The sequence below is a fragment of the Xyrauchen texanus genome, chromosome 9 (assembly GCF_025860055.1).
Source record: "Xyrauchen texanus isolate HMW12.3.18 chromosome 9, RBS_HiC_50CHRs, whole genome shotgun sequence".
Taxonomy (NCBI): Eukaryota; Metazoa; Chordata; class Actinopteri; order Cypriniformes; family Catostomidae; genus Xyrauchen; species Xyrauchen texanus.
The window spans coordinates 17,682,040-17,694,123 of record NC_068284.1 but is presented as its reverse complement, the minus strand read 5'-3'; positions in this window follow the sequence as shown (position 1 = coordinate 17,694,123).

The window sequence follows — 12,084 nt, the reverse complement described above, 5'->3', positions numbered from 1 at the left end:
AACAAAGAAAGAAAACCATTTAAACTAACACATGAGTTTAGATGTTATCCATCTTCACATGATATATGCTGCTTCCCTTTCTCTCTGCATTCTTGTGTTTTAGGGAGAGCAAAAGAGTGCTTTCTTTAGTGGCGCTATACAGTTGTTGTTTCCTTAAACAAAACTTCTCGAATCTGTTCTCTGTATCGACAGAAACCTAAAACTAGGTACTTGGTACTTGTATCGGTCTTCAAAAATGGTATCGGTGCATCTCTAGTTACAGACAATGGCTTCATGTCTACAATGTACTGTAAATTGCATCACTGACCAGTGAACACTTTGGCCCTTCAGGCATATTCGCTGCATGTTCTCTGAAAATTGCTGTATGTGGAAGGTTTATGCTCTTTTATGAAACAGTGCAAGCAAGACGTTTTACTCTCTTTCCCTCCTTTTCATATCTCTGTCTCCCATCCTTCCTTTTTTTTTTTTTTTTTTAATGTTCAGCCTCTGGGGCAATGTCCTTATTTCCTGATCTTATCCAGAAATGTTATATTACAAGACATTAAAGAGAGTCATTTGGAAAATAATGTCTTAGGCTATTATTGCTGCACAAATAACTGGTTGAAAATGTCATCTTCTGGAAATGTTCTTGTTCCCATGCCTAACACAGGATCTTTTTCTCCTTGTGTCGAAGTCATCTTTAAAAATGTTTAGGTTACAAACTAGTAATTATGGGTATTATGCTATAAATGTGGTTTATGAGGACATTTCTAGTGTCCACATTATTCAAATCCCTTAAACATACTTTTTTAATGTAAAAATTCAGAAAGTTTGTGAGGGTTAGGTTTAGGGGTAGGGTTAGGGTTTGGGATAGAATCTATAGTTGGTGTTGATTGAATCCGCGTCCCCTCCGTCTCGAGTCCAGAATACGATTAACCGAATATGTAGGCTCCCCGTCTACGAGTCGGGCGGTGGGGGAATCGGCATCGGCGGATTAAGGTTAGACCGAAAAACCGGTTTCAATTTGGAAACATGAAAGGCGGGGTGAATTCTCCTGTATGCTGGAGGAAGTTTGAGACGAACTGTCACCGGACTAATGATCTTGGTGACAGTGAACGGGCCGATAAATTTAGGAGCTAGTTTATTAGACACGGAACGGAGCGGAATATTCTTAGTAGAAAGCCACACTTTTTGACCCACAACGTACACGGGAGGGTTTGACCGGTGGCGATCGGCCTTAGCCTTAGTGCGCGCCCCCACCTGGAGCAGAGTCTCACGGGCTCTGGTCCATGTGCGGTGGCACCTCTGGACGAAGGCGTGAGCAGAGGGGACCGCGACTTCAGATTCCAGACTGGGAAAAATAGGTGGCTGGTACCCTACGCTACCCTCAAATGGAGATAGGCCCATGGATGATACTGGTAACGAGTTATGTGCGTACTCCACCCATGAGAGTTTCTGGCTCCAGGAGGAAGGATTCTGAGAAACCAAACATCGCAACACTCTCTCTAAGTCTTGGTTGGCACGCTCGGTCTGCCCGTTGCTCTGAGGGTGAAACCCAGAAGAAAGACTGACACTCGCCCCCAATAAATGACAAAACTCTCTCCAAAATTTTGAAATAAATTGGGGACCCCTGTCAGAGACCACGTCCATCGGGAGGCCATGTAATCGAAAGACGTGATCTACAACAGCAACCGCTGTCTCCTTGGCAGACGGTAATTTAGGCAAGGGAATGAAATGAGCTGCCTACGAGAATCGGTCCACTACGGTCAAAACGACCGAATTGCCCTGGGAGGGCGGGAGGGCAGTGACAAAATCTAGCGCGATGTGGGACCAGGGACTAGAAGGGACAGACAGCGGTTGTAGTAACCCATCTGGTGGGCGATTGGAAGTCTTAACATGAGCACAGACCGAACATGCCAATACAAAACTCTGAATGTCGCGAGCCATAGAGGGCCACCAGAATCGTTGCCTGACCAAAAAACTGGTGCGATTAACTCCTGGGTGACATGCTACATTGGAACAATGACCCCACCGGATTACGTCGGACCTTGACCCCTCCGGTACAAATAAGCGACTCGGTGGACAACCGGGCGGAGGCGTTACCCCTTCTAAGGCCGCACGGACCTTCGACTCGATCTCCCAAACGAGTGTGGAGACAATGAGTCTCTCAGGAAAAATGCACTCGGGAGTAGACGGGCGAGCGGAACGATCAAAAATACGAGACAAAGCATCAGGCTTGATGTTTCTGGAGCCCGGACGATACGACAAGGAAAACTCGAAACGACCGAAAAAAGTGCCCACCGAGCCTGCCTGGAGTTGAGTCGTTTAGCTGATCTGATATATTCAAGGTTCTTATGATCAGTCCAGACAATAAAGGGTACCCCTGAACCCTCTAACCAATGACGCCATTGCTCCAACGCTAACTTGACTGCCAGCAACTCTCTGTTACCAATGTCATAATTACATTCCGCAGGAGACAAACGATGAGAAAAAAACGCGCAAGGATACATCTTGTCGTCCGCGGGTGAGCGCTGGGAAAGAACCGCTCCTACCCCCACCTCTGACGCGTCGACCTCCACCACAAACTGACGTGAAGGATCAGGGGCTATAAGAATGGGAGCTGAAACAAAGCAGCTCTTGAGGTTGGTAAATGCAGCTTCAGCTACACCAGACCACCTGAACGTCGTCTTGGAGGAGGTCAAGTTAGTCAGAGGAGCGGCTAGTTGGCTGAAATTGCGAATGAAACGCCGTTAAAAATTGGCGAACCCCAGAAACCTCTGTAGGGCCTTACGGGAATCTGGAGTTGGCAATCCACCACAGCCTTAACCTTGTCGGGATCCATGCGCACCCCCTCGGAGGAGATGATATAACCCAGAAATGGAACCGACTGTGCATGGAACGAACATTTCTCCGCCTTGACAAAAAGCCCATTCTCTAACAGTCTCTGGAGCACTCGTCTGACGTGCTGAACGTGTTCCTGGAGAGAAGAAGAAAATATCAGTATGTCATCCAGGTAGACATATATGAACTGATCTACCATATCTCTCAGCACATCATTCACGAGTGCCTGGAAAACCGCAGGGGAGTTAGACAGACCGAAAGGCATGACCAAGTATTCAAAGTGTCCCCTGGGGGTGTTAAAAGCAGTTTTACATTCATCCCCCTTCCTTATGCGGACCAAATGATGAGCATTGCGTCAATCCAATTTTGTGAAGATGGATGCTCCCTGCAACCTCTCGAAAGCCGAAGACATCAACGGCAAAGGATAAGTATTCTTTACCGTGATGTTGTTCAACCCTCGGTAGTTAATACAAGGTCGCAGAGAGCCATCCTTCTTTCCCACAAACAAGAACCCTGCCCCCGCTGGAGAAGAGGAAGGACGGATGAACCCAGAGGCTAGAGAATCAGAAATATATTTCTCCATGGCCTCCCTTTCAGGAACGGAAAGTGAGTATAACTTGCCTTTCGGCGGAGACATACCTGTCAGTAAATCTATGGCACAGTCATAGGGACGATGCGGAGGGAGAGAAGCAGCCCGAGACTTACTGAACACTTCCTTCAGGTCAAGATACTCACGTGGCACGTTTTGATAGATCCGCGTGTTCATCCTGAAACACAACACAAGACACTGGAGAACACGCAGACATTAAACAAGAAGCATGACAATATTCATTCCAAGACAAAACAGAATTCCTGCACCAATTAATATGCGGGTTATGTAGTGCCAGCCAGGGATGGCCAAGTACCACAGGAGCAGAAGGGGAGTGAATTAAAAGAAACTCAATCTCCTCAGAATGGCTACCAGAGGTAACGAGTCTCACTAAGGCCGTGGAATGAGTGACAGAGGGTAACAGTTGGCCGTTAAGCGCTACTACAGAAATGGGTTGAGTGAGTCTCACCACAGGTATCATGAGTCTCTGAGCGAAGTCAAAGTCTAAAAAATTTCCCTCTGCCCCCGAGTCTATCAGAGCCTCACGGTCAAAGCTCTGAGCAGAAAGTCTTAAACTGACAGTGAGATGAGTGGCAGAAAAAGAGGATTTAGTCAGTATAGATCCACCCGTCAGTAACCTTTTACCTACTGGCGGGCGCTGGCTTTTACCGGACATTGGAGAGCAATGTGGCCAACGGCTCCACAATACAAGCACAATCCTTTCTCTCTCCTTCTCTGCTTCTCCTGTTGCAATAGACGAGATCTGCCCATCTGCATAGGCTCAGGACCTGAAAAAGACTCTGCAGTTTCCACAGCAGGAAATGATACATTAGACTGTGCAGTGACCGGCCATCCTCGCTGTGTTCGCGGTCCCCGTCGTCGTAGTCGCGAATCCACCAGAATGGCTTAGTCGATGAGCTTATCCACCCCCGTGGGTAAATCCATGGCATAGATTTCATCCTTGATATGATCAGAAAGTCCATGTAAAAACATGTCCCATTGAGCCTACAAATTCCAGCCACACTCCGCAGCCAAAGTGCGGAATTCAATAGAATAGTCCGTTACTGGACGATCTCCTTGACGCAACTCCGCGAGAATTCACGCTGCATCTCTACCGGAGGCTGCGCGATCAAAGACCTTTCTGAGCTCGTGTGAAAATTTATCAAAAGTGTCACAACAAGGAAGTCGCTGTTCCCACACCGTAGTTCCCCAAGTAGCGGCTCTCCCCGATAAAAGTGTGATGACAAAAGCCACTTTAGATTCCTCAGTGGGGAATGATGAAGGTTGAAGAGAGATGTGCAGTGAACACTTCGCCAGAAATGAACGACATAATTGAGGCTCACCAGAATAGAACGCTGGAGGTGGAAGACGCGGTTCAGTAGCACGAATGGTCTGCGCGACCGACACCGGTGGGCTTGTAGTCACTTGACGTCGCACTGAAGCCGTCTCGGTTCCTAGCTGTTGCAACTGGGTAGTTAATTCGGAGACCTGGGTTACCAACGCCTGTACAGCACGACCCGTGGTCACCGCCTGTTCCTCCTGTTGTTGCATGCGAGCCTCAATCTTTGATAGAATCTCCGTCAATTCGGCCACACTTGCTGGATTCATTTTGGGTCGGTTCGTTCTGTCACAATGATGAGTCTCAAAATCCAAGTGCAAGTGAACAGTTTATTGATGACGGACAGAACAGGGAAATACTCAAAACGCTGCGTCTACAGGCGGGTGACCTGGAAGTCACAATCTCGAAAGGAGATATGCAGGACTGGAATAACAGCGAGAACTAAGGCCAGCGGCAGGATACAATTTCCCCGACGATCCCTCAGCAGACTGGATGTACAGAGGAAAACAGGAAGAGCCCGCAAGGAACAAGGACACAGCAACTGGGTGACAGAATACAAACATGAATAACGAACCGACACCATGCATGATAATTTCCAGCTAGATAAAGGCAGCTAACAAGCAGTAGTGATTAGTTGCAGCTGACGGCAGTAGAGTAATCAGCTGGTGCTAAGCAACAAACAAGCACTACACACACACACAACCCCACACCTATAAACACACCAACAGATATACAAAATGAACACATGGATCGATGAACCGTGACAAGTATACTGGATAATATAGCAGCAAAATTAACAGTAATTCTAGTATAAGTCATCAGTAGAACATTTATTTTAGATAATAATAAGTAGATACATTTTAATTTAAATGTAATTTTTTTTTAATACATTTTCTTAACTTGTATCTGGACTGAGATCTCTTTTTTGTTCAATTTAGTTGAAAGATATCAGCTCACTTTTCATTCACAGTTATTCTTTGAAAACCCATTCAACTTAAATATTATTATAATATGTAAACAAATGATGATAATAATAATATATTATAATAGTAATTGTAGTAATATATCTCAATCGTGCACCTTTAACTTTTAAACCCTCATGCTTTTATTTTGACATTCTGAACTCTCCAGGAAGTCCTGTGTGTCTGTTTGTAGGCAAGTTCACAGTAGTTTAATTAGTGCATTTTATATATTTATTTATTAAACACTTTTACTTGTGAAAAATCTACCTATTTGCTTACTTGACTGTCCAATAGAATTGGCAATTTCTCTCCAACACTTCTCATTCTCCACCTGGTTGTGGTACAGTTCAGAGGAAACATCAAATAGGCACTGGTGTTCCTGCCAATGTTCCACTAATTTTTCCTCCATTTCTTCGGTCCAATGAGACTTTCTTGATATCGCAGCCATGCTAGTTAATGTTCTGTTGCAGATAAATCAGGACTCCTCCTACTGAAACTTCCTGTGCCCCGTTTCTTGCTCTCTTATTGGCTGTAGGTCAACGCTGCAGTTGTATTCAGTCAAAACACATTTCACATTGCGCGATTTGGAATTGCAGACTGATCGAGATATTTAACATTGTAGATATCTCGCTGACGATCTCCACAAAACTGTCTGTGATTGAAAATTGTGCTTAACACACAATATCGGATTTGGATTGGCTCGTTGGACCGATGCCTGATCCGTCTAAAAGCTTCAGTATAAGAGCCAATTAGGGCTGCAACTAACAATTATTTTGATAATCCATTAATCTAACGATTATTAGAACGATTATTTGGTGATTGTTGCAAAGATTAATCATTAGCTCTTAACCGTTTTTTCAGCTTGTGGCCTGACAAAAAGGTTGGATTAAATTAACTTACTAACAATAAAGAGGACAAAATCATCTACTAAAAATACCTCTAAATTACATTTACTTAATAAAAAGTATTTTTAATTCAGTAAAGAAATTCACTACAAAAAATCTTATTGTTATCAAGTTTTTCTCTTGTTTTCCATTTGAAATTGTTTAAAAAACAAAATACATTTACTTGAGAAGCAACATATAAGATATTTAGACATGCTTTAAGATAATGTCTCTTAAATATAAGTGTATTTTGTATATAAGTGTATTTTGTATTCAAGTGTACTTTTTCAGTTGGTTATACTTCTGTGAGTGCAGTAAAGAGAAAATATACTTCTATTCAAGATCTATTCTCTAAAAGCCAGTCTAAATATCTTATATACTGCTTCTCAGGTGAATGCTTCTTTTTTTTAAAGGATTTTTAGATATTTTTAAATATTAGCATTTTTTATATTATATATACATTCTCAGATAACAATTTTTTTCTTCTGCAGTATAGCTGCTAAAGAAAATGTATGTTGTTTTAAAGGAGTTTTAGATATTTATATAGGAAAACAAGCCAAAACAAAAACAAATCAAATACATATTTTGTTGCAGTTTATAATGGGGTGGAGACTACCCTCTCTAACCTTTCTGTTCACTTCAATCCATATTTAACTCACAAAAAAACAAACTCCCTCCTTTTAATAAAGCTGCATATTAACAATTTCCTTCACGATAAGAAATGCACAGTGACATATATTATGATTCAATAAGTCGTGAGCATCACGTTCTAATCTAGCTACATTATGCGTTAGAGCTTGAGGGACGAGCATCCCGCAACAGAGTTTGCCTCAGCCGGGTTCAGTTTCAATCTCTCCCCCTTAGAGCAGGACATTTGTGCAACTCATAGAAGAGGCACTGACCACACAGAGAAATGCCTGTTTCAGAGTTTATAGTTATTTACACAATCTGCATTATTCTGTATTATTTGAACGTTAATAAAGCTATAACGCATTAAATATAACTGCATTTAAGATGTAACACCTGGGTGTTTCCTTTAAAGAGCTCCGGCTCCGCTTATTCTCAAAAGTATTAGGCAGTTGGATTACATATCAATCAAAACAGTTTCACAGTTATTAAATACTTTGTATCTTCCTCAAAAACTTCTCGACTGAAACAAATGAGGTGCTACAGTTTAAATGTGCCCATTGTACACTTCATAAATCAGTAGTTTGCAGTAGTTACTACATTTTACTACTCTTTGTTCTCATAAATTCATTTTCACTTTTAAGTTGTTTTCCCAGTTGCCATTAACACAAGAGAAAACAAAAAGTGTTTACATGATTGAAGCAATCCTGTTGTGTTATGATTAATCATTTAGCATTTTTCAAAACTTTCTATCTAAAAAGGGCAATAAAAAAATGAAATTATGAAGTTGCCTGTGGCTGTAGGAAATTAAATCTCTAACTTAAATGGCAGAGTCATAATTTAATCCCAAGCAGAAGCTTAGTCTGCCCCATTATGTGGGGTCGGCTATTTTTTGGCGCCCATCTGTGTCTGCGAGTGCCGGTGTCTGATTATTCAATTAGATTGCATCATAAAGGAATGGCACAAAGTTCTTAATTTCAAGTGCATTCATTCAAGGGGAGAGAAATAAGAGGAACTATTTCACACTTAAATCTAATTTCTATATCTTTTAACTTACCATTTTGGAGGGATGTTCTCTTTAACAATTTTAGAAAACAACCCTGTTCACTCTTCTTTATTTGAATATCAGTTTTTAAAGTTATTTATCTTTGAAAAGCCACATACATGGATCAGTCATTTGAAATCATGTTGTGATGAGAGCTACCTATTTTCTTGCCTAATAGGAAATCAAATCAAAGATGACTTTTCAAAATCTTTCCCTCACGGTGCTTCCTGTCCAAAGCATTTTTGATCCTTTTAAAGATATCTGTTCCACTTAGAAAAGCTTTGAAATTGCCAAAGCAATTTACAGCAGAAATATCTCTCTGAAATTGACATTTGTGTTAGAGTTGTTTTGACATTTAGATAATCATTTGCTGCTTTTAAGGTTCAGAGTATTTCTGTTTATATTTTATTTGTTTTTATCATCCTCAACATGGTAAACAGATCACCACAGATGCAACCCCATTTTCAGGATTGGAGGTCCAAATGAAATAATTGACAAATCAACCCTTACAAAACACATGTTGGTGGAGTGTTAATCTGAATATTGGGAGGGAGGAGTGTCTGCATCAGGCAATGCCTATTACTGAATTAGTTTGATGTGCAAGTGTGATTAACAATGGCCGTCTTGGCGGGCCTGGGTAGCTCAGTGGTAAAGACTCTGGCTACCACCCCTGGAGTTTGGAGTTTGTGACTCCAGCCAGGTCTCCTAAGCATCCCTAGCAACCAAATTGGCCCGGTTGCTAGGGAGGGTAGAGTCACATGGGGTAACCTCCTCATGGTCACTATAATGTGGTTCGTTCTTGGTGGGGCGGGTGGGGTGTTGGGCTTGGATGCCATGGTGGATGTCATGAAGCCTCCACACGCACTTTGTCTCTGTGGCAACACGCTCAACAAGCCATGTGATAAGATGCGTCGGTTGACGGTCTTAAACATGGAGGCAGCTTGGATTTATCCTCTGCCACCCCGATAGAGGCGAAACACTACACAACCACGAGAACTTAAAAGGGCATTGGGAATTGGGCATGCCAAATTGGGAGAAAAAGAAAAAAAAATGGCAGTCTTGGTTTGCTGTGGCTTTGGTTTAGGTATAGAGGACATGTCAGTGGGAACTGAATATTTAAAGAAATAGTTCAGTCAAAAATGAAAATTCTTTCATTAATTACGATCATGCATAACACGAAACGAATGAGCTTCTCTCATAGTGCTCATGAACATGCAATGAATGTCATGATTTTCACTGAAAAATTACTTACATTTCAGGTTGTATCTCGTGAAAAGACTCGGAATAAAGATTCAGAACAATTTACATTTTTGCATGAACTATCCCTTTAAAAGGGGTCATGACATGAGGAATCATGTAAGGGGTCATTGTACTATAAAGTATACTGTAAGTTTCAGGACTCTAAACTTCCTCTACAGTCATAAAAGTGCATTTATTGTTTCCACTCTGCTGTCGTAGACACGATCAACCAAGCCAGAGCTCCCTCTATCAGGCAGCTTTACTTCCTGAAGTGGCGTTTGTTCGCAAATTGGTGTTATTCCCGATCTGAATACCCACAGAGATGCGCAACCGGGTCAGTGCTCTCGTTTCTGCAGGAGAGGCTGGAGGGGAGGCTGCTAGAATCAGTTGAGCTCAGGGCCTTCTCCCTGAAGACGGCCCTCTTGATTGCACTCACTTCCATCAAGATGCTTGGGGATCTGTCAGCGACACTTGCCTGGAGTTCGTTCCGGCAGACGCCCATGTCGTCCTAAGACCTTGACCGGGGTACGTGCCCAATCTTCTTACCATTGGCTGACCCGTGTCTCCCTTGGGCAGTCCCCACTGTCCCTGGTCACTGTGTTTGTAGCAACTCCACCCTCGCTATGTAGGATCTACCACCACGCTACTTCCACATGTGGCCTGAAAACCCATATGAGGTATTCGCCACATTTAACCTCCCCCAGCCTGGGCAGGATGTGGTCTCTGCGGGGTCTTTTCCCCCTGAAAGAATAGGAGTTGGAAAAGAACGCCTTCCCCATTGTGTGTTATAGAGTAAAATGTCATTTAGTACAGAGAGAAAAGGCACGGCTGGTGCGGCCTTCTCCCATGCTTGGCACGTTGCTCGTCGCCCCCTTCGTGATGCTGGGAACCTAAAAAAACGTATGACGTTTTTATGGGGCGTTGGGGAAGGGTACGTGCAGTCTGACGCAGCCTGCTGCTTTGACACTCAACTGCTTGACCACACCTGCGTCAGCAGTTCACGTACACTGTTCAGCGAATGCCGTAATTGAATAGAGACCCCTGATGGAGGGAACAAGACGTTGTGTCCCCCCGGCCACAGTAACATTCAAACCTTATTCTCGGCTCCTCAGTGCAAAACCTGAATGGACAGATGCACGATTCCCTCCTTTTATACCCTTATGTCTGAAGCAGGGACATGCAAATTCTGTCTGCCAATTTCTCATTGGCTTTTTCTCAAGTTCAGAGGTAACCGGGCCTTCAAGAAAGACCCCTATTGTCGCTTCATTCAACACAACGTCTCGTTCCCTCCATTAGGGAACAGAGGTTACAACAGTAACGTTGACAATATCCTGTTATCCATGTGGTGTAGCAAACACATTAATGAAAAATTATTACATTAATTACTAATCATTAAATAGGCAGAGAAAAACCATGAGGTGTTACTGTTAGATGCATGCATAACAGCACAGCAGGACTGTTTATTGACCAATACAAACAATTAATGTAGTAGTTTGCCCTGGGGATTCATTCTTACTTGCAGTTTGTCTCCAATAATTAAAATACAGACTGCTATTGCATTGTTAAACTCATTAAAGTGTACCAATAATCTGGAGTACTGGTCCAAATCAGGTTGGAAGATTCAATAAAAGCTCAAAATGCAAGAATTGCCTAGACTAGGGTAACAAATGTATTTAGCTCATTACGGCTTATATTATTTGATCAAAGCTGCTATAACGTCACATTAGTAAGGGTGTTCAAGGATTTAAATACCAAAGTAATTCCTTCCCTTCTCAACATGATGCAAACAGTTTATATGTATGCCTAGGGTGAGATTTAGTAATCTTTTACCTTTCCAATTTGTTTCAAAACGAATAAATGTGGAATCATTGTGACAAATCATGTGTTTATGCTTTGCTTCACCTTAACACAAGTCCTTATGGGCAGACATAGCTTTTCACTCACCTCTAATTTATTCTCATTAAAAAGAATAATAATAACTTAGAGGCCTAATTGCACACATAGGTTATTAAAGCAGTTAATTATGACGGTGTTTGCTCTGTTATTGTTTAATTTAAAGTGCATTCAAAATCCCAAAGAGATTCTGCATGAAATTCTAATTAAATTTAATGAAAATTAAACATATGATAAACAGTCATGTTAGGTTTCAGGCATGAATTATAATCTTTAGTTATTTAATAATAAAAATATAAAAATATAAAAACATAATTCCACACTCCTTCCACACTAGGCGCAAGTGGGTTTGGCGAAATTGCATGTGCAAAGCGCTAACGGGCTGGGTTAAGTGCAATTTAATTCTGATTCTTTTCCAGTTATTGTACCATCTGTGTACTATTCAAAGGCCATTATCTGTCAAGCACTAGCGATATATAAAAAAGAAAGCACATTTATGACAAGTTGGTACTGTAAATGGGCTGTATGCAATTAATTAGAATTTTTATTTTGTGCACTAACTGCATCCTTGTTGAATGTCAGGAATATTTCAATGACAGTGACATGCTCCTTTTAAAGAAGTGGAAAATGTTGTTCTAAATTAAATTACAGAGAATTAATTAATCATATTAATCAACTGACAAACA